The sequence below is a fragment of the Lagenorhynchus albirostris genome, chromosome 14 (assembly GCF_949774975.1).
Source record: "Lagenorhynchus albirostris chromosome 14, mLagAlb1.1, whole genome shotgun sequence".
NCBI lineage: Eukaryota > Metazoa > Chordata > Mammalia > Artiodactyla > Delphinidae > Lagenorhynchus > Lagenorhynchus albirostris.
Genome location: NC_083108.1, coordinates 30,587,301 through 30,611,146, shown reverse-complemented (window position 1 = coordinate 30,611,146; position 23,846 = coordinate 30,587,301). Strand labels below are relative to the sequence as shown.

General features: G+C 33.8%; 1 pseudogene; it reads left to right on the top strand.

The window, feature by feature from the left end:
- Nucleotides 1–3,851: 3,851 nt before the first annotated feature.
- LOC132504371 (YEATS domain-containing protein 4-like) lies at nucleotides 3,852–15,351 on the top strand (annotated as a pseudogene).
- The last annotated feature ends 8,495 nt before the right edge of the window (nucleotides 15,352–23,846 follow it).

Below are 23,846 nucleotides of genomic sequence, written 5' to 3'. Positions count from 1 at the left end.
ACAAGGAATGACTTATGAAGATGTGTGCTTTTTTCTCAAAGATGCATAAAATTATATGCTAGTCTAAGTATTAAGTTGAGGAGATAATAACTGACATTTCATATCTAATAATGTAAAGTTATAAATCAGATAATTTTATACCTCCACAGATATATTAATGTAAAAGTCCATTTGAAGCAGTGGGATTTTAATAATGATATTCATATCAAATTCTTCTCCTAGGCGAATCTCTTGCTAAAGCTAGTTTAAATCCTCTTTGTTTTCTTTTTTCTCTTTCATTATAGGGAGAAAAAATTAAGGAGAAAAATTGTAAGAAAAGAAAAATACACACCTCATAATATCACTTCTTTATTTATAAAATTTTAACAAGTTATGTTTGTGTCTGATAGCCATGTTCAGATGATCATGTATATGAAGTTGAACTAACTTCTGCTTTCAGGCTAAAGAAAAAATATTGGATTGGACCATTCTCATCAATTCTGCTAATTGTTGGAGTTTGACATTTTGCACACATAATCAGTTTTATAATTTTGACTGAATCATAATTGTGTTTAGTCCAATAACTTGATGATTTAGTTAAAGTTGTGTTTCTCAATTTAATGAAAAATAAGTCACTACAGGTTTTTTTTTTTAGGTTGGTCAAAGTCATTTCCATATATATATATATATATATATATATATATACATATACATATATTTCATTAAGACAAAACAAGCATTAATTATAGGGAGAAAATGAAACAAATAAAAGATAAAAGTAAAATGCATAAAGTCAAATTCCTTCCATAGTGCCTTAAACATAAGCTTGATGTAGATTATAAATTTAGCTCTAACCTTTTAACAGACAGTTCAAACAGGGAGATCAACCACATAAGTCAAGGTCTTTATGATAGAAATTAAATGATTACTTGGTGAAAATAAAATATTTCTAGTACTAGGACCAAAGAGAAATTTTTCCCAAAGAAGTAGTGCATTTAGCCAATGTCCCCTAAAACTTCCTCCAAGTATCCACCATAGGAACACTACTGCATTACTTTGGCTAGAATATGTATGATTAAATAATATATGGACAAAGCATTCCATAGATAATTATAGCCCAATTTACTTAAGTATATGGTTGTAAAAATGCTAAAAAAAAGTATGAGCAAATAAACTTTACCAGTATGTAAAATAATACCAATATCAGTAACAGTAGTAAAGAACTCTAATCAAAATTACAGTTTTGGGGCTTCCTGGTGGTGCAGTTGTTGAGAGTCTGCCTGCCGATGCAGGGGACTTGGGTTTGTGCCCCAGTCCAGGAAGATCCCACGTGCCGTGGAGCGGCTGGGCCCGTGAGCTATGACTGCTGAGCCTGCGCGTCCACAGCCTGTGCTCTGCAATGGGAGAGGCCACAGCAGTGAGAGGCCCACATACCACAAAAGAAAGAAAAAAAAAATTACAGTTTTAATTGTATGCCTTGTACAACAGTCTGTGTGTGTGTGTTTATAAATATATGTATATATGTACATATATATATATATATATACACACATTGCCACACAATTTCTAAATAAAATTGATAGATTTTTTTTTAATGGAACAAAAAGGTATTGAATGTGTTCAGCTGAAGACTTGGGATCGTGTATCATACATTCTGGGTCTATCTGATTCTATGGAGTCTCTGTCCTATATTGTCTTTGAGCTATTTTACAACTCCATAATTTGTGGAAAACTGATTTACTGCAAATAATTCTTGAATATATAATAACATGATTTGTGTCTTGTGGAATGTATTTTATTATTGCACTGTGAATTTACCTGTTTGGCATATCTTTGTAAATTCATTTCAGCATTGCTTATTGACTATATGCGTGGTACTATTAATTCTCATTTGAATCAGTTGTAACACTTTGCTGGCTTCCTCATGAATTAGTTAAATAAAATCATGACAAATGTTCGTTATATATTTGTATGAGTCAGGACTTCACCTTTTCTTATATGTATTTATGAGTACTTAATGAGGTAAGCACTCTTTGACACTCATAGAGATATTAAGTAACTTCTCCAAAGCTAAGGAAAAATCTCGTTGGTAAAGGCAAACATACAGTAAGGTAATAGATCAACCAATTTCAAAACTAGGAGAAATATTAAGTACAAAATTAGAAAAATCATCTCTGTCCACAATAAGAGGTTAAGAAGCACACAAAACCAAACATGTAAATTATGATATCAGAAATATTAAATGTGGGAGAGGGGAGTAAAAATGCTGGATTGTTAAAATGTGTTTGAACTTAGGAGATCTTCAACCTAAAATAATCATGTGTGTGTGTATATATATATATATATATATGTGTGTGTATATATATCCACATATATATTTCTATATATAGTCTTCATATAAACAAAAATCTATAACTGGCATGTACACAAAAAAAGAGAAATAAATTCGAGCATAACACTAAACATAATCATTAATTCACAAGTGAAGGGAGAAAAAGAAGAAGAAAGAAAGAAAAAAGAACTACAAAAAATGAAAATAATTATTAAAATGGCAATAAGTACATACCTATCAATAATTACTTTAAATGTAAATGGATCAAACTCTCCAGTCAAAAGATATGGTCTCAGAATAAATATTTTTTTAAAAGACCCATATATATCTGCCCACACACTTCTCACTTCAGATTTAAAAACACACACAGACTGAAAGTGATGGGATAGAAAAAGATATTTTATGCAAATGCAAATGCAAATAAAGCTGGGGTATCAATACTTATATCAGATGAAATAGACTTTAAAACAAAGACTATAACAAGAGAAAGAGAAGGACATTACATAATGATAAACAGAGGAATCCAACAAGAAGATATAACATTTGTAAATATATATGTATTCAGCATAGGAGCACCTAATGCATACAGGGTATATTAACAGGCATAAATGGAGAAATTGACAGTAATATTTTAATAGTAGGGGACTTTAACAACTTACTTATATGAATTGAAAGATTATCCAGACAAAAATATCAATAAGCAAACAAGGAAACATTGGATTTAAATCACACATTAGACCAGATGGGATATATATAGATAGATAGATAGATAGATAGATAGATAGATAGAGCATTCCATCTGAAAGAAGCAGAATAAAAATTCTTTTCAAGTGTACATGGAACATTCTCCAGGATAAATTACATGCTAGTCCACAAAATATCTCAATAAATTTAAGAAGATTGAAATCATATCAAGCATCTTTTCTGACACATTGCTATGAGACTACAAGTCAAGTAAAGTAAAAACTTGCAAAGAACCCATGGAGGCTAAACAGTACACTACTAAACATCTAATGGATCAGTGAAGAAATCAAAGAGGAAATTACAAAAAAAAATACCTGGAGACAAATGAAAACAAAAACACAATGATCCAAAATATATGGGAACCAGCTAAAGAAGTTCTAAGAGGGAAGATTATAGTAATAAAAGTCTACCTCCAGAAACAAGGAAAATTGCAAATAAACAACCAAACTTCACACCTAAAGGAACTAAAAATAGAAGAACAATGTTTGTATAAGGAAATAAATCATAAAGAGCAGAGCAGAAATAAATGACAAAGAGATTGAAAAAATAATAGAAAAGATCAGTGAAACTAAGAGCTGGTTCTTTGACAACATTATAAAGAAAATTAACAAACACTTAGCCAGACTTATTATGAAAAAAAAAAAAAAGAAAAGAAAAGAAAAAGAGAGATACCCGAAATCAATAAAATCAGAAATGAAAGAAAAGTTATAACTGACAGCATGGAATTACAAAGGATCATAAGATATTACTATAAGCAATAAATTGACAACCCACAAAAAATGGATAGATTCCTAAAATGTACAATCTTCCAAGACTGAATCAGGAAGAAATAGGAAATATGACCAAACAGTTTACCAGTATTGAAATTGAACCAGTAATAAATACATCCCAACAAACAAATCCAAGACCACAAGCCTTCACAGGTGAATTCTACCAAACATTTAAAGAAGAGTTAACATCTATGCTTCTCAAATTATTCCAAAAAACTGAAGAGAAAGGAATACTTCCAAGCTGATTCTCCAAGGACAACAACACCCTGACACAAAAACCAGTCAAAGACACCACAAAAAAGAAAATTACAGGCCAATATCACTGATGAAAATAGATACAAAAACCCTCAACAAGATATTAGTAAACCAAATTCAACACACTATGTGAAAAGAATCATACACCATGATCAAGTGAGATTTATGTCATAGATACCAGAGACCTCAGTATCTGTAAGTCAATCAATATGATACACCACATTAACAAGTTGAAGAGTAAAAATCTCAATAGATTCAGAAAAAGCTGTAGATGAAATTCAACATCCATTTATGATAAAAACTCTCCACAAAGTGGTTACAAAGGGAACATACCTCAGCATAATAAAGGCCATATGTGGCCAATATCATGCTCAACAATGAAAAGCTAAAAGCATTTCCTCAAAGATCAGGAACAACACAAGGATGCCCACTCTCACTACTTTTTTACATATCATTGGAAGTTCTAGACACAACAATCAGACATGAAAAAGAAATAAAAGGAATTCCATTGGAATTGGAAAGGAAGATGTAAAACTGTCATTGTTTGCAGATGATACGATACTATATATAGCAAATTCTTGGAAAGGAAGAGGGAAGAAGTAAAGGAAAGGAAAAAGTAAAACTGTCATTGTTTGCAGATGATATGATACTATATATAGCAAATTCTTAAGATGCTACCAAAAAGGCTATTAGAACTAATAAATACATTCAGTAAGGTTGCAGGATACAAAATTAATATACAGAAATATGTTGCATTTCTATATACTAATAACAAACTATTAGAAAGTAAAATTAAGAAAGCAATACCATTTACAATTGCATCTAAAAGAATAAAGTACGTGGGAAGAAATCTAACCAAGGAGGTAAAAGACCTGTACTTGGGAAACTATAAGACATTGATGAAAGAAATTGAAGATGACAAAAACAGTTGAAAAAATATATGGTGCTCATGGATTGATAGAATTAATATTGTTAAAATAACCATATTCCCCAGGGAAATTTACAGATTCAGTGCAATCTCTATCAAAATACCAATGACATTTTACACAGAGCTGGAACAGATAATTCTAAAACTTAAGTGGAAAGAAAAAAGACCCTGAAGAGCCAAAACAATCTTAAGAAAAAAAAAAAGAACAAAGCTGAAGGTATCTTGCTCCCTGTTTTTGGGCTATACTACAAAGCTACAGTAATCAAAACAATATGGAACTGGCACAAACACAGACACATAGATCAAGGGAACAGAGTAGAGAGCCAGAAATAAACTCATGCTTATATGGTCAATTAATCTATGACAAAGGAGGCAAGAATAAACAGAACTTCTGCAATAAATGGTATTGGGCAAACAGGACAGCTACATGCAAAAGAATCAAACTGGACTACTGTCTCACAACATATACAAAAAATAAAACCAAAATGTATTTAAAACTTAAATGTAGGACCTGAAACCATAAAACTCCTAGAAGGAAACATAGGCAGAATGATTTTTGACATTGGTCTTAGCAATATTCTTTTGGATCTATCTCCTCAGACAAGGAAAACAAAAGCAAAAATAAACAAATGATACTACATCAAACTAAAAACTTTTCCACAGTGAAGAAAACTATGGACAAAACAAGAAGATAGTTTGCTAATGGGTAAATATTTTTGCAAGCAATATATCTGATAAGGGGTTAATATCCAAAATATACAAAGAACTCATACAACTCAACATCAAAAAAACAACTTGATAAAAATAGGCATAGGATCTAAGTAGACATTTTCTCAAGAAAGACATACAGATGGCCAACAGACACATGAAAATATTCTCAGCATCAATAATCATCAGGAAAATACAAATCAAAACTACAATGATAATTCTATTTTTAGTTAGTTTTTTTTTCCCAGCAATCCCACTACTGAGAAAACTATAATTCAAGAAGGCACATACACCCCAATGTTCATTGCAACACTATTTATAATAATCAGGTCATGGAAGCAACCTAAATGTCCATTGATGGATGGATAAAGAAGATGTGGTATATACAGTGGAATATTACACAACCATAAAAAGGAATGAAATTGGGTCATTTGTAGAGATGTGGATGGACCTAGAGACTGTCAGACAGTGAAGTAAGTCAGAAAGAGAAAAACAAATATTGCTTATGAACACATATATGTGGAATCTAGAAAAATGGTACAGATGAAACTGTTTGCAAGGCAGAAATAAACAGAAGCAGAGGACAAACATACGAACACCAAGGGGGGAAAGGGGGGGTGGGATGAATTAGGAGACTGGGATTGACATATATACACTAATAAGTATAAAACTGATAATTAATAAGAACCTGCTGTATATCACAGGGAACTCTATTTAATGCTCTGTGGCAACCTAAAAGGGAAGGAAATTCAAAACAGATGGGATATATGTATACATAGCTGATTCACTTCACTGTACAGCAGAAACTAACACAACATTATAAAGCAACTATACCCCAATTAAAACACACACACACACACACACACACACACAATGAGATACCACATGGTACATGTCAGAATGGCTATATCTAAAAGATAAAAGTAAGAAGTTTTGGTGAGGATGTGGAGCAAAGGGAATCTTTGAGTGCTGTTGGTGGGATTGTAAATTGGTGCAGACTCTTTGGAAAACAGTATGGAATGTTCCTCAAAAATTAAAAAGAGAACTGCCATATGATCTAGTAATTTATCTTTTGGGTGTTTACCTGAAGAAAACAGAAACTCTAATTATAAATAATGCATGTATTCCAATGTTTTTTGCAGCATTATATATAATAGACAAGAAATGGAAGCAACCTGTGCCCATAGATGAGTGGATAAAAAAGTTGTGACATATATATATATATCTCAAGGGAACAGAGTAGAGAGCCCAGAAATAAATAAGTGAGGAAGATTAAGAGGTCCTGTTATAAAATAAATGAAACACAAGGATGTAATGTACAGCACAGGGAGTATAGCCAATAATATTGTGATAACTTTGTATAGTGACAAATGTTAACTAGATTGTCATGTTGGTCATTTTGTAATGCATAAAAATATTGAATAACTATGTTGTACACCTGAAAGTAATATAATATTTTAAGTCAATTACATTTCAATAAAAAAGCAAGAATGTGTGAAAGAATTATCACCCCAACAATTTAATATTATACAGGAAGTCCAGGCAGTATCAAGATTGAAAAGACATTTCACAGTTGGAATAAATATGCTATTTATAAATATCATTATGATTATCTATATAGAACATACTAAGATTTTTGAGAAGGAATAAAAGAATTAGTAGAAACAGGGCTTCCCTGGTGGCGCAGTGGTTGAGAGTCTGCCTGCCGATGCAGGGGACGCGGGTTTGTGTCCCAGTCCGGGAGGATACCACGTGCCACAGGGCGGCTGGGCCCGTGGGCCATGGCCACTGAGCCTGTGTGTCTGGAGCCTGTGCTCTGCAGTGGGAAAGGCCACAACAGTGAGAGGCCCACGTACCGCAAAAAAAAAAAAAAAAAAAAGAATTAGTAGAACTCAGCAAATTTTTTGGATATAATATACATTATCAAATATCAATAGTATTTTTACTATTTTTTACACATACTAATAAAAATTATAAAAATAAAATATGAAAAAATAAATTCATGTTAGCAAAATAAACTATAAACTATATACTATTCCTGATATACTCAGGAACAAATACAACAAAACTATAGGTATTTAAAAGAGAAAATTACAATATATTTTTGAAAACTTACAAGAGAATAATGATTATGATAGTTACTGGGTTATTTAAAATGTGTCAGTTCTCCAAATTCACATGAAAATGTCCAAGCATGCAAATCTTATTTATATTTATTTATTTATTTATTTATTTTTGGCTGTGTTGGGTCTTCGTTACTGTGAGAGGGCTTTCAGTAGTTGCAGCAAGTGGGGGCCTCTCTTCATCGTGGTGCACGGGCCTCTCACTGTTGTGGCCTCTCTTGTTGTGGAGCACAGGCTCCAGATGCTCAGGCTCAGTAGTTGTGGCTCATGGGCCTCGTTGCTCTGCGGCATGTGGGATCTTCCCACGCCAGGGCTCGAGCCCGTGTCCCCTGCATTGGCAGGCAGATTCTCAACCACTGTGCCACCAGGGAAGCCCCAAGCATGCAAATCTTAAAGCAAACAAAAATCAAAGAGAGAAGACTTGCCCTAGTGAGTTCAAGGTTCAGTATAATGCTATCTTTCCACAGTAATTAGAACAGAATAATGTTGGTGCAAGGATGATCAGAAGAGACACTGACAATTGTATGGACAATGTTATACTTTAGAAGATGTAGTAGAAATTTGGGGGTAAAATAAGAATGCTTTAACAAACTGTGTTTGAGAAAATTGCCTTTCTTTTTTTATATACAACAGGTTCTTATTAGTTATCCATTTTATACATATTAGTGTATATATGTCAATCCCAATCTCCCAATTCATCACACCACCACCACCCCACCTCCACTTTCCCCACTTGTGTCCATGTTTGTTCTCTACATCTGTGTCTCAATTTCTGCCCTGCAGACTGGTTCATCTGTAGCATTCTTCTAGGTTACACCTATATGCGTTAATATACAATATTTGTTTTTCTCTTTCTGACTTACTTCACTCTGCATGATAGTCTCTAGGTCCATCCATGTCTCTACAAATGACCCAATTTCATTTTTTTATGGCTAAGTAATATTCCATTGTATATATGTACCACACGTCTTTACCCATTTGTCTGTCAATGGGCATTTAGGTTGCTTCAATGATCTGGCTACTGTAAATAGTGCTGCAATGAGCATTGGGGTTCATGTGTCTTTTTGAATTATGGTTTTCTCAAAAACCATGGGTATATGCCCAGTGGTGGGATTGCTAGGTCATATGGCAATTCTATTTTTTGTTCTTTAATAACCTCCATACTGTTCTCCATAGTGGCTGTACCAATTTCCATTTCCACCAACAGTGCAAGAGGGTTCCCTTTTCTCTTTCTTTGTAGATTTTTTGATGATGCCCATTCTAACTGGTGTGAGGTGATACCTCATTGTAGTTTTGATTTGCATTTCTCTAATAATTAGTAATGTTGAGCAGCTTTTCATGTGCTTCTTGGCTATCTGTATGTCTTCTTTGGAGAAATGTCTATATAGGTCTTCCTCCCATTTTTGGATTGGGTTTTTTTTTTTTTAATATTGAGCTGCATGAGCTGTATATATATTTTGGAGATTAATCCTTTGTCCATTGATTCATTTGCAAATATTTTCTCCAGTTGTGTGGGTTTTCTTTTTGTTTTGTTTGTAGTTTCCTTTGCTTTGCAAAAGCTTTTAAGTTTCATTAGGTCCCATTTGTTTATTTTTTTTTTATTTCCATTATTCTAGGAGGTGGATCAAAAAAAGATCTTGCTGTGATTTATGTCAAAGAGTATTCTTCCTATGTTTTCCTCTAAGAATTTTATAGTGTCCGGTCTTACATTTAGGGCTCTAATGCATTTTGAGTTTATTTTTTTGTATGGTGTGAGGGAGTGCTCTAATTTCATTCTTTTATATTTAGCTATCCAGTTTTCCCAGTACCACTTATTGAAGAGGTTGTCTTTTCTCCATTGTATATCCTTGCCTCCTTTGTCATAAATTAGTTGACCATAGGTGCATGGGTTTGTCTCTTGGCTTTCTATCCTGTTCCATTGATCTATATATCTGTTTTTGTATCAGTACCATACTGTCTTGATTACTGTAGCTTTGTAGTGTTGTCTGAAGTCAGGGAGTCTGATTCCTCCAGCTCCATTTTTTTTCCCTCAAGACTGCTTTGGCTATTCGGCGTTTTTAGTGTCTCCACAAAAATTTTAAGATATTTTGTTCTAGTTCTGTAAAAAATGCCATTCATAATTTGATAGGGATTGCATTGAATCTGTAGATTGCTTTGGGTAGTATAGTCATTTTCACAATATTGGTTCTTCCAATCCAAGAACATGGTAGGTCTCTCCATCTGTTGGTATCATTTTTAATTTCTTTCATCAGTGTCTTATAGTTTTCTGCATACAGGTCTTTTGTCTCCCTAGGTAGACTTATTCCTAGGTATTTTATTCTTTTTGTTGCAGTGGTAAATAGGAGTGTTTCCTTAATTTCTCTTTCAGTTTTTTGACCATTAGTGTATAGGAATGCTAGAGATTTCTGTGCATGAATTTTGTATCCTGCAACTTTACCCAATTAATTGATTAGCTTGAGTAGTTTTCTTGTGGCATGTTTAGGATTGCTATGTATAGTATCATGTCACCTGCAAACATTAACAGTTTTACTTCTTCTTTTCCAATTTGTATTCATTTTATTTCTTTTTCTTCTCTGATTGCCATGGCTAGGACTTCCACTGCTATGCTGAGTAATATTGGCAAGAGTGGACATTCTTGTCATGTTCCTGATCTTAGAGGAAATGTTTTCAATTTTTCACCATTGAGAATGATGTTTGCTGTGGGTTTGTCATATATGGTCCTTATTATGTTGAGGTAGGTTCCCTCTATGCCCACTTTCTGGAGAGTTTTTATAATAAATTGGTGTTGAATTTTGTCAAAAGATTTTTCTGCATCTATTGAGATGATCATATGGTTTTGTTCTTCAATTTGTTAATATGGTGTATCACATTGATTGATTTGTATATATTGAAGAATCCTTGCATCCCCGGCATAAATCTTACTTGATCATGGTGTATGATACTTTTAATGTGTTGTTTGATTTTGTTTGCTAGTATTTTTTGGGGGATTTTTGCATCTATATTCATCGGTGATATTGGTCTGTAGTTTTCTTTTTTTGTGGTATCTTTGTTTGGTTTTGGTATCAGGGTGATCTTGACCTCATAGAATGAGTTTGGGAGTGTTTCTTCTACAAATTTTTGGAAGAGTTTGAGAAGGATGGGTATTAGCTCTTCTCTAAATGTTTGATAGAATTCACCTGTGAAGCCATCTGGTCCTGGATTTTTGTTTGTTGGAAGATTTTTAATCACACTTTCAATTTCATTACTTGCGATTTCTCTGTTCATATTTCCTCTTTCTTCCTGGTTCACCCTTGGACATTTGTCCATTTCTTCCAGGTTGCCCATTTTACTGGCATAGAGTTGCTTGTAGTAGTCTCTTAGGATGCTTTGAATTTCAGTGTCTGTTGTAACTACTCCTTTTTCATTTCTAATTTTATTGATTTGAGTCCTCTCCCTCTTTTTCTTGATGAGTCTGGTTAATTTTTTTTTTTTTTTTTTTTTTTTTTTGCAGTAGCAGGCCTCTCACTGTGGTGGCCTCTCCCGTTGCGGAGCACAGGCTCTGGACGCGCAGGCTCAGCAGCCATGGCACACGGGCCCAGCTGCTCCGTGGCATGTGGGATCTTTCCGGACCGGGGCACGAATCTGTGTCCCCTGCATCGGCAGGCGGACTCTCAACCACTGCACCACCAGGGAAGCCTGGCTAATTGTTTATCAATTTTGTTTATCCTCTCAGAGAACCAGCTTTTAGTTTCATTGATCTTTGGTATTGTATTGTTTGTTTCTATTTCATTTATTTCTGCTCTGATCTTTATGATTTATTTCCTTCTACTAAATTTGGGTTTTTCTTTTTCTTCTTTCTCTAGTTCCTTTAGTAGTAAGGTTATATTTTTTTATTTGAACTTTTTCTTGTTTCTGGAGGTAGGCTTGTATTGCTATAAATTTCCCTGTCTGAACTTCTTTTGCTTCATCCCATAGGTTTTGGATCATCATGTTTTCATTGTAATTTGTCTGTAAGTATATTTTGATTTCCTCTTTGATTTCTTCAGTGATCTCTTGGTTATTTAGTAATGTAATGTTTAGTCTCCATGTGTTTTATGTTTTTTTTCCCCATAATTGATTTCTAATCTCATAGTGTGGTAAGAAAAGATGCTTGATATGATTTCAGTTTTCTTAAATTTACTGAGGCTTGATTTGTGAGCCAAGATGTGATCTATCATGGAGAATGTTCCATGCACACTGAGAAGAAAGTGTGATCTGCTGTTTTGGGATGGAATGTCCTATAATTATCAATTAAATCTATATGGTCTACTGTGTCATTTATAGCTTGTGTTTCTTTATTAATATTCTATTGGGATGATCTGTCCATTGGTGTAAGTGAGGTGTTAAAGTCCCCCACTATTATTGTGTTACTGTTGATTTCCTCCTTTATAGCTGTTAGCAGTTGCCTTAAGTATTGTTCCTATGTTGGGTGCATATATATTTATAATTTTTATATCTTCTGCTTGGATTGATCCCTTGATCATTATGTAGTGTCCTTTCTTGTCTCCTGTAACTTTCTGTATTTTAAAGTCTATATTATCAGATATGAGTCTTGCTACTCCAGCTTTCTTTTGATTTCCATTTGCATGGAATATCTTTTTCCATCCCCTCACTTTCAGTCTGTATGTGTCCCTACATAAGAAGTGGGTCTCTTATAGACAGCATATATATGGATCTTGTTTATGTATCCATTCAGCAAGCCTGTTTCTTTTGGTTGGAGCATTTAATCCATTCACCTTTAAGGTAATTATTGATATGTATGCTCCTATTACCATTTTCTTAATTGGTATGCATTTGTTTTGTTGGTACTTTTCTTCTCTTGTGTTTCCCACTTAAAGAAATTCCTTTAGCATTTTTGTAGAGCTGGTTTGGTGGTGCTGAATTCTCTTAGCTTTTGCTTGTCTGTAAAGCTTTTGATTTCTCCATCAAAACTTAATGAGATCCTTGCTGGGTAGGGTAATCTTGGTTGTAGTTTCTTCCCTTTCATCACTGTAGTTATGTCATTCCACTCCCTTCTGGCTTGTAGTTTCTGCTGAGGAATCAGGTGTTAACATTATGGGAGTTTCCTTGTATGTTATTTGTCATTTTGCCCTGGTTGCTTTCAATCATTTTTCTTTGTCTTTAATTTTTGTCAGTTTGATTACTATATGTCTTCATGTGTTTCTCCTTGGTTGTATCCTGCCTGGGATTCTCTGCACTTCCTGGACTTGGGTGGCTATTTCCTTTCCCATGTTAGGGAAGTTTTTGACTATAATCTCTTCAAATATTTTCTTGGGTCCCTTCTCTCTCTCTTCTCCTTCTGGGACCCCTATAATGCATATGTTGTTGTGTTTAATGTTGTCCCAGCAGTCTCAGGCTGTCTTTATTTCTTTTCATTCTTTTTTCTTTATTCTTTTCTGTGGCAGTGAATTCCACCATTCTGTCTTCCAGGACACTTATCCCTTCTTCTGCCTCAGTTACTCTGCTATTGATTCTTTCTAGTGTATTTTTCATTTCAGTTTTTGTATTGTTCACATCTGTTTGTTTGTTCATTAATTCTTCTAGGTGTTTGTTCTTTAATTCTTCTAGGTCTTTGTTAAACATTTCTTGCATCTTCTTAATCTTTGCTTTTCTGAGGTCCTGGATCATCTTTGCTATCATTATTCTGAATTATTTTTCTGGAAGATTGCCTATCTCCACTTCTTTTCATTGTTTTTCTGGGGTTTTATCTTGTTCCTTTGTCTGGTACATAGACCTCTGCCTTTTCATCTTGTCTGTCTTTCTGTGAGTGCAGTTTTTGTTCCACAGGCTGCAGGATTGTAGTTATTCTTGTTTCTGCTTGAGACAGTTGGCTTTCTATTTGGAAGAAAAAAGCAAAATAGCATTTTATTCCTGTATTGAATCAAATACAAAATAAATATCAATTGGGTTAAAGACTCAAGAAGCAAAACTTTGTAATGTTTAGTAGAAATTATAAGAGATTGACTTTAAGATCTCAGGTAGTAAAAGATCTCTTAACTCAGACTCAAAAGAAAATAATCATACACAAAATAAGACTTATTTTTGTATAAACTTCAAACACTTCATAACAAAGGAATCCAAGAACACTAAAAATTAAAAGATAAGTAACAACCTATGTAAATATATTTGCTTCATAAAACAAACAAGGAATTAATTTTGGGGAAAAAATGTATGACCTCCCACATGAATCAGTAGGAAAAGGAAATGCAACACAATAGAAAGTAGATATAGGCTATGAATAAGCAATTCACAGAAGAATAAAATGTAATTTTTACTAAGCATATGAAGTTGTTCAATCTCATAAGAATAGAGAAAAATATAAAATAAAACTATAATGAGGAATGCTGCCCATGTTGAGGATTTGGTGGTTCCTCAGTGTCCTGAGTCCTGCTGGCTTATTCTCCTTTAGCCAGAAACCCTCCTCCTGGGCCTGTGTGGGAGGAGCAGGGCCTCTGAGGGATGCTGTGAGCCTGCTGGCCCTGGTCTCTCCTTAGCAGTGGAGGCTTTTCAGTAGGACAATTTGTTCAAGAGAAGGGCCGAATTTGGGCTTGACTCTGGCAGGAGAGTGAAGGAGGTTACTATCATTAAACCAATAGTTTATGGTAATGTTGCTCAATATTTTGGAAAGAAAATAGAAGAGGATGTTCACACCCATCAATGGACAGTATATATAAAATCATATATTCAATAGAAATGAGGATATTTCAGCATATGTGAAGAAAATCCATTTTAAATTACATGAAAGTTATGGCAGTCCTTTTAGAGTTGTTAGTAAGCCTCCATATGAAATTACTGAAACAAGATAGGGTGAATTTGAAATAATCATCAAAATATTTTTCATTGATCCTAATGAAAGACCTTAATCTTGTAATATTTATTAAAGCTATTTCAATCAAACACCAAAGCAATGCTGGGAAAAAAGTCAGTGGTTTCAGAGTTCTATGATGAAATGATATTTCAAGACCCAACAGCAATAATGTACCAATTATTAACATCTTGTCAGCTTACTTTAGGAGCCTATAAGCATGAAACAGAATTTGCAGAACTTGAAGTGAAAACCAGAGAAAAATTAGAAACTGAGGGAAAAAAAAAAGAAAACAAGCTTTAACTGAGACAACGTGAGATAGTATCATTGACATATATACACTACCAAGTGTAAAATAGATAGTGAGAAGCAGCTGCATAGCACATAGAGATCAGCTTGGTGCTTTGTGACCACCTAGAGGGGTGGGATAGGGAAGGTGGGAGGGACACACAAGAGGGAGGGGACATGGCAATATATGTATACATATAACTGATTCACTTTGTTATACAGCAGAAACTAACACACCATTTTAAAGCAATTATACTCCAATAAAGATGTTAAAAAACAAACAAACAAGCTTTGAAATTGCAGAGATTAAAGAAAGATTAAAAGCAAGTTGTGACACTATAAATTGTTTAAAAAATGAAATCAAGAAACTTGAAGAAGATGATCCAACAAAAGTAATATAAACAGTTCTGAAGAGAACTCAATAATAAGGGAAACTAAAAATAAGATAGAAGTTAGAGAGATGGACTACAAATGCTGTGATGTTTCTTAGAAAAACTGCATATATAGTTGTTTACCATAGATTTCTCAGCAATGAAGTCAAAGTATTTGTACTTTACAAGCAATCTTTAAGGTGAAATGTATGTGTATAAAAAGAATGAATGCTGTATAGGCACTTAATCAATGCATTTTGGGGTAGTTCTATGATATTAAGCACAATTTTAAAACACTTCTATTGCATTGTATGTGTAGCTTATCCTTTTGACAGGCATCAAAATTTCACTATAAAGTATAACTTGTAAAAATTTTGTACTTCCGTAGTAGTTAGAATTAGTGGTAACATTAATGTGCATATTTAATTTCTTAAGTTCTTACCTGCCCCATCCCATATCTTTTGTATCTGATGTGCCCAGTGTTCAATAAGCCTTCAATAAGTGTAGTTTACAGAAAAAAAAATACACTGAGATACCATTTCATCCCCATCACATTAAGAAAAACAAAAAAAGGAACAATTGGACAGTACAGAATGTTGATAAGAATGTATTTTGGTAATGAACTCTGAGACCCTGCTGACAATAACATACATTTTTACAACTTTGGAGAGTGGTTTGTTAATATAAACACAAAATATTTGTATACTTATATATATATAAATTCTATAGAGTGCTATTATTATCAAACTGTTACAGCAGTTGTTAAAATAAAACTCACACTTGTGTGCTACTAGAATAAATATATTATCTTGAACATTACTTGGAACATCCTTAAAAATCACCTGTTTGCAACATATATACTTAGGTGACTTGTTTAATTTACCAGTAAGTTTCTCAACTGCCACTCAGTTATATGATGAGAGGCTTCTATTTAGAGTGATAACTTTGTTTTTAGAACAGTTGTCATGTAGCCCTTCACTTTGGCAGAAATTAACAAAAGCAGTTGGCTATTAAAGCAATGAAATTTGTAGAGTTAGTGTAAGAAATCAATAAGCCAAGTTGGATATTAATGGCCCAAGACCCTTCATGGCATGAGAACTGAAACTTGGTGGTATCTTGAAAGGACCCTCAACATCAATTCCAGGGAAACAAATGTGGAAAGTCAAGGGAATTGTCATCATGGCCTGGAGACTAAAGATTTATAGAATCCTGCTCTCCCATGGGAAACAGACTGAAAACTGAAAAAGCCTAGCCTCAGCCTTGTCATGTTACCAAAAAATTAAATCTATGTTCTAGAAGTGAAATTAGCATCCTTCTTTTTAGGCTCTGATATTCAGGAGAGGAATACACTATCTAAAATAAGTCTTGAAAAACTAAGAGTTTCTTCGAAAAAGGGCATAGCTGTTGCCAGTTTTAAGAAGCCTTTTCACCCTGGTCTATTGGAAGTGAGCACTGAGAGAAATTCCTTGGGACCCTGCCTAAGTTGTTGGAGGAACCATTTGGACATATGGAAGTAAGCATATTAGAGACTGGTTGATGCTAGAATCTTGACTGTTTCCTTTACATTGGTCCCTTCTCTGGAGATCTGATTCTATTTGATACTTCAGCAAAACCATCCTGGCAGAGGAGGATGGTAGAGAGAAAAAAAGTCACCTCTTTGAGGAAGACCTGCTTTTTTACCTTTGTGGTTCATGGCTTCAATTAGAAGAGTTTTAAGCATAGTTTTAAAAACTATAATTACAAAAGTAAAATTAGCATTAATACTATAAAACACACATCTCCTTATATAAAGTCTAGACAGTGTGAGATTCCAAGAAATAATACCCTCACAAAACATCACATTATGTTACCTATACATTAGCCCTCATTGGACAGCTGACCTTTGTGTTTCTTGTATCTCTACGTGGAGCCTAAATGACAGGGAGATCTTCTGAGGGTGAGGATGAGAGCTCAGGTGTGGCTTCTGGTACTGAGGTGCATGTGGTAGCAGTTAAATGTCAAGAAAGGTCCTCTGACTATTTGTTGTTGGATTAGAATTTCTCAAACCAACACCATCTTTCTAGATATGCTTCTTAAAAATCAGCAAAAAAAGCACTCAAACTCAAGGAAACTTAAGAAAAACTACAAAATGACAAGAAACAAAGAAAATATAAGAGGTGTGTGAGGTGAGGAGATAGAAATTAAAAAGTAATTAAAACTAAAATAAATAGGAGTAGGAGTAGCAAAAGCAATGTATATATAATGTGGTATAACTTAGAGAGTTAAAATACCAGAAAATAAATCTATGGCAAAATTGAAATAAAAAAATAAATAAAATTAAAAAGTAATAGTAATAGTAGTGTAGTATAAAAAATAAAGAAGGTTGAAGAAAGCCATATTTAAATGAAAAAACATCAAATATTGAGAAGATGAGAGATGGATGAGGAAAAGGTGGGGGGATTAATAAAAATTACTAGAAGCAACTAAGGAATGAGAATTTTTAAGAGTTCTCAGATCTGTCCAACTTTTGTTCTAGAGAGATACTGCACCACAACCCCCTACCATGTGATTTCCATGGGCAGAACTTAGGGGTAATAACTTGCCAGCAGTTTTCACTCCCTTAAGGGGCAGGCTGATAAAGGCACTATCTGAAAAGGTGAAAACATGAGTTAATATCACAGAGCTATTTGTACAGTTTCTGAGTTTCAAAAGCAACAGGCAATTTAGGCTAAGAAAACATCCTACTTGCTGCCTAGTTGTAGACTGGTGCTGTCTGATCAGTTGTTTCCTATTCACAATAGTTATTTGGAGTGGAGTTTATACTACTCTCCACTATAAGATGGTCAAATAGTAATGTTTTCACATGATTCACATAAATGGACAGGGTGAGAACTTCAGTAGAGACTTCAGCCAGATGCTGAGGAATTTTCCAAGAAGGAAGAGCCTTCATAAATGCCCCAGGGGAAACTATACACTGTCTGTTCACAGAATTTGCTGGAATAGTGGTGGAAGATTAAACTCTGTATCCTAAAAGTGTATAGACCCAAGCTCTACTGGAACTAAATAAAGACAGAATTTTCCTAATAATCTGGAGCTGAAAATAGGGCTTCCAAATGAGACTAGAAATCAGGGATTCTCCCCATCATTCTGTCCATCTTGCCTGAGTGTCCTGTAAATGTAAAACAATGGATCTTATAAGAATTTGAGGCAAGGTAGTGTTTAAATGGGTTTATTATAGATGCTTTTTGATGGTAACCTGCTGTTTTCTTTTTCTTTTCTAGGACCATTAAATGAATTGATGTTGATTGAGGTATCCACTTAAAATCAGAATCACTGGGTCACCAATTTTACTTTCTTTTGGAAAGTAATTGGTAGAAATGGATTATTCCTCCCACAGTATTTTCTAATTTACTCTTCTAAATAAGGGCACAGAACAAAGATGTAGGAACTGGAAGTACTTTTCCTTATTGCATAATGAAATTCAAGTGTGCTGACCTCCTGACCATGATGTATACGTCTAATGATTTTAAAATTACTTTTGCCTGCTGAGTTGTACATCATAGCTTGGGACTAACTAATTATCATTTTAAACTGAACAGATTATATAAATGAGTGTATTTGTCAGTTTATTCCTTTCTTTGTGTATACTATGAGAGGCAGGAATGGTTTCTCAAATAAAACAAATTAAACATCTGTGCTTAGGATCATCTCAGTGTTAAAACACTTGTTTTCTCATAAAGCTGGTTTTATATCTAAACAAGCAAATACTTCAGAGGAAGATTGTTTTGAAGGACAGTAGGAAGTTCTCATTCTCCACAAAACTAGCTCTTGTTTTTGTTTTTGCTTTTTTCCCAGATTTGTCCTTTTGTCCTCATTGATTTTTTTTTAATTTAAATCTACTGGTAGTTGGGATATTTTTGTTTTGATAGGAAAAATGGTTTATTGGATCCTTTCCTCTAAGTGACAAGAAGGGGTTATGCTCCGTGTGAGAGTAGAGTAGAGGCAGGGTTAGTTTGAGGCCCTAAAGGAATAGCCCCCAAAGAGCAGAAAATGTGAAGAGTCAAGGGACATGAGAGGACTGGAGGCAGAAAGAAGAAAATTGTTTGCAGCTGTGAATGTTAACAAGTCTTATATTTGACCCAATTCCTGTAGGTATGGAACATAGATATATAAACACAAGCTAAACTTGGAAAGTGATGCCCAAGGAGGTTTGACTATTATTTCTTTCCTGCTCCCTAGCATAGAGTTTGAATCTTAGTTTGGAAAATCATTTGATTAACCCTTTCCCTGCTCTTTGCTGCCTCTCCTCTTCCCTGCAACAGCTATGATTCTTCATTGATTTCTTTGTTTCTAGATTATTAACTTGAATGACCAGGCTTGAAACACCACCTGATTTTCTTCTGATCTTACAAACAATCAGGTAAGAACAAGCCACAGTGTGTCATGTCTTCTATTTTTATACTCAACTTTCTTTTCCTAGGTCAAATGCAGACTCAGAGGAGAAAGCTTCGGGGCATGCTATTATCAGAAGAGCAGTTGTACAGGAAATGCTGGAAATGGGTTGGAAATGAGGAATCAGAGAAAAGGATGGTGAGGAGGCAGATTTTAGTCTAGTGTGTGCTACTAGTTTGACTCAATCTTTTAGCGTTTGGCACAGATAAGAAATAATTCAACCATCATGTTTAATCTTGAGTCTGAGGCAGCAACAAATGACCTGGTGTTAAAATAAATATGTGATCAAGCTATTTCCAAATAATGGTAAATATCAAGTGGAAACCATCAATGAAATAAACTTATCCACCCTACCCACAAAGTGAAAGAAAAAACAGATATTCTCCTTCTAAATTTATTTAATGTAATTTTCAAGCAGCTCTTACTGTCAGAATATACTTTACGTGTACTCCCAAGAAATAGTATTGTAAAATGACCCTGAATGCAAGTCTCATTTTTTAAATGAGAGGATAAACTCTGTCAGCAATAAAGTTATTTTAATTTGTATAGCATTTTACAGTACACATACATTCACATATTCTAGGTCAACTAAAATAAGTAAAATAACTTGTACCTGTGATCATGCATCTTGAAAGTCATGGATCACTCAAACTTATTCTGCTGAGTCAAAATCTGAAGTTATCTCAATTACAAATTAAGCTACAGTCACTTATTCAATGTATTTTTATTGATTGATTCAATTCAACCAGTCAATATAATTCAGTAAGTATTTATTGAGTACCAACTGTGCCCAGCATTTTCATAAGCATTAATAGAAAATTTTAAAAGGAAATAGATATGATACTGTACTGCTCACAAGAAGATTGTACAGAAAGATTGTGTAGGAAGACAATAGTAAAAAGGTGTAAATTTGAGAAAAGTGGAAAGGGAGAAGAAGTGAGTTGCTCTGACTGCCTGGTGCCAGGTAATTTAAAATGTGCTATCTATTTTAACCTTTCTAACAATCATTCAAAGCACATACTGCTTATCTTTTACATGGTGGAAGTGCAAACAAAGAGAAGTTACACAACTTGCCCACCCAGCCCCCAGTGGGTATGGATTCAACTCCATCAGCCTCATCTTCTCCCCATCAAACTTTTCTCTTTCCCAGGAATTATAAATAAATGAAAGGCAAAACTCATTTACTACATAAGTTAATGAGGAGGAGAGAATAGGATTGATTATTGTGTCTAAGGTCCCTGACTGGTTTGTCCATGATATAGTTGAAAGTTTTCTAGATTGAGAATCAAATAGTCTGCAGTCTAGAATTTATCTGTTTTTGTAGACTTGGGCAATACATGTAAACTATGAATTATGTGAACCTTAGTTTTTCTCAGCTATAAATGGATGGGTTAGACCTAAAATCTGTCCTATTTCTGAAATAACACTTTGACTGAACTTGACCCATTATATTACTCAATAATTATATTACTGGATAAATTATATTACTGGATATTTGCAACTCCACTATTTATATAAGCAATGGTGTATAATGAAAAGTTTAGAATTTTGCTACCACTTGCTTGCTTTCTCTCTCTGTCTCTCTCTCTCTCACACACACACAGAGACTTCTACAATGGTTTTGAATAGCTTTCAAAAATTTTTTCCAATGAAGATTTATATACATTTATGTATATGTAAATAAATTTCTATTAAGTAATAAGGATTTCGAATTATAGAAATAAAAAAATTAATTGAAAGAAATTTTAAATATACAGTTATACAATGGATAAATCTCACTCCAATAGGTATGTTCCATATTTTCTCTACTTAAATATGTACCTACAAATTAAGCTAAAAGCAATTGACGCCATGGTGAATTCATTGCATCTTTTAGAATGCTTTTGACATGCTTGACATAAATTAGTCTCATAACAGACATGATTGATAAATTAAGCACAAAACAAAATTCATTTAAATTTGCTGAAAGAACTGGTCAAGAAGGAGTCTTCAAACTGTCCTCGTTCTATTGTTCCACATAAGGAGAAAAATAATTCTACATGAGGTCCATATGAAATTATAATCCATGAAGTTACCAATTTATATATCTCATGAGAAATATCTCACTATTTCTAACTAGAGTAAAATATCAAGTCAAAATTATTCTGAAAATCTGTTCTGGTTTGACCACACTCCATGCATTTGTAAAGACATTTCTCCAAATATTACATTAGTTCATTCTACTCATTTTCCTTTCCCTTTTATTCATTTATTTCAAATTTACATTTGTATAATTTTTAATTGAGGCATAATTGACATGTAACATTATGTTTCAGGTATACAACATAATGATTCAATACCTTATACATTGCAAAATGATCACCATAAGAAATCTAGTTAACTATCACCTTACATAATCACAAATGTTTTTTTTTCTTGTGACCAAAACTTTTAAGATTTACCCTTTTGCAACTTTCAAATATACAATACAGTATTATTAACTGTAATCACCATTCTATACATTACAAACCTATGATGACATTCTCTTTTAAAAACTTCCACTTTTACTTGTTTTTTAAAGGTTTCTGCCCAATATTCAGTAGATAGGCCAAAAGGACATGTACAAACGTGCAGAGAAACACAAAGTTGGAATAGTACCTTATAATGATAACTTTCAAAAACAAGGTTTTCAATGTGAAGGAATGAATGCCTGTAAATTTTGGAGCCAACATTAGAATTCATGGGGAACATGTACTTTCAAAATGACTGGAGATTAATAAAGAAGTGTAAATTAATGGGTACCATATTGTCCTGGCCAGAATATTTGTTGTTTGATCAAATGGAATTATTTAACTAATTAATAAATTTGTATTCAACCAAATATGAAATTGTTTCATTACTAACAATAACGCAGTAAAAGTATCCAAATTATTTCACTTTAGGGCTTCATTTTTCTATTTTGTAAAATGATGGTGGAGAACGAGATGATTATTAATTTCCCTTTCTAGGTGTAATATCCTGTTTCTTACATAAGGAGTTACTTATTTCTTATATAAATACTATTTTCACTTCAGAGTTGTGGACAGAAAATAAATTGGGATAGTAATAATCCATATGGTATACAAATTTTAACCAGACCAAAAATAAATTAGTAAACGTTCATCTCATACTTGATCTTCCATTATTTCTCCCAAAAAAGTCTTCGTACTTCCTTGTCTTTCAGGTCACAAATAGTTTAATATCTCCCTGGAAACAATGAATCACAAAACTGCTAATTTAGATTTAGACTTATCAGTGTCTGAGCTAAGCTCAAGGAAACTACACAGAGTAGGGTGGTGGGGATAGGGGTTCAGCTATACCTTATCTGTTCTGTCTTGTGGGTCTTTGCCTGGGGAATCATCACAGAGACTAGAAGTCAGCATGAGAGCCCTGGGCACTGGAGATCAGAAAGTAAGACAACAGAAGAAAAAAAGGTGATAAGGAAGCAAAGTAGGCAAACTTCACTTTCTTTAGAGTTTTACCACAAAATGGTAGTAATGGGAGACTTCTTCTGGGAACAGTAAGTCATATTTTCCCATGTTGGGTTAATAAAAACAAGGAAAAGGAAAATTAAACCCATAGAAATATAAACAGTAAAAGAGAGGAATATGATACCAGGCTTTTTTTTGCTCCTGTTGAGGAATAGCAATGTACTGGTAATGTTTACTTTACTTTGAAAGTACCAAATTATTGTGAGATGGTATATCATTCTATATCCCATGCATCCTTCAAAATGAAATGAGTTATGATTTGAGTATCTCACAGCTTTTAAAATATGTTGTGATTCCCCCAAGGTGAAGAATGTCAAGAATGTTGTTCCTGATGGTAAGGGCTCTGTGACTATGTGCATTACAGGCAGTGACTAAGAGAAGAAATGGACAGACCCACTAAATTCACTAATGCATGGTTTTGCAAACTATCTGTAGGGAGGGATTATTTTTGTTTGTTTCTTTCTTTTATTTTTTCAGCGGTCAAAGTTGGATACAGAGTCCTACTATGCATGTCTCCTATTTAGCTCAAGCCACAGGCAACTTATTATGTGTATTCAATCATATTCAAAATGATCTAAACCGCCT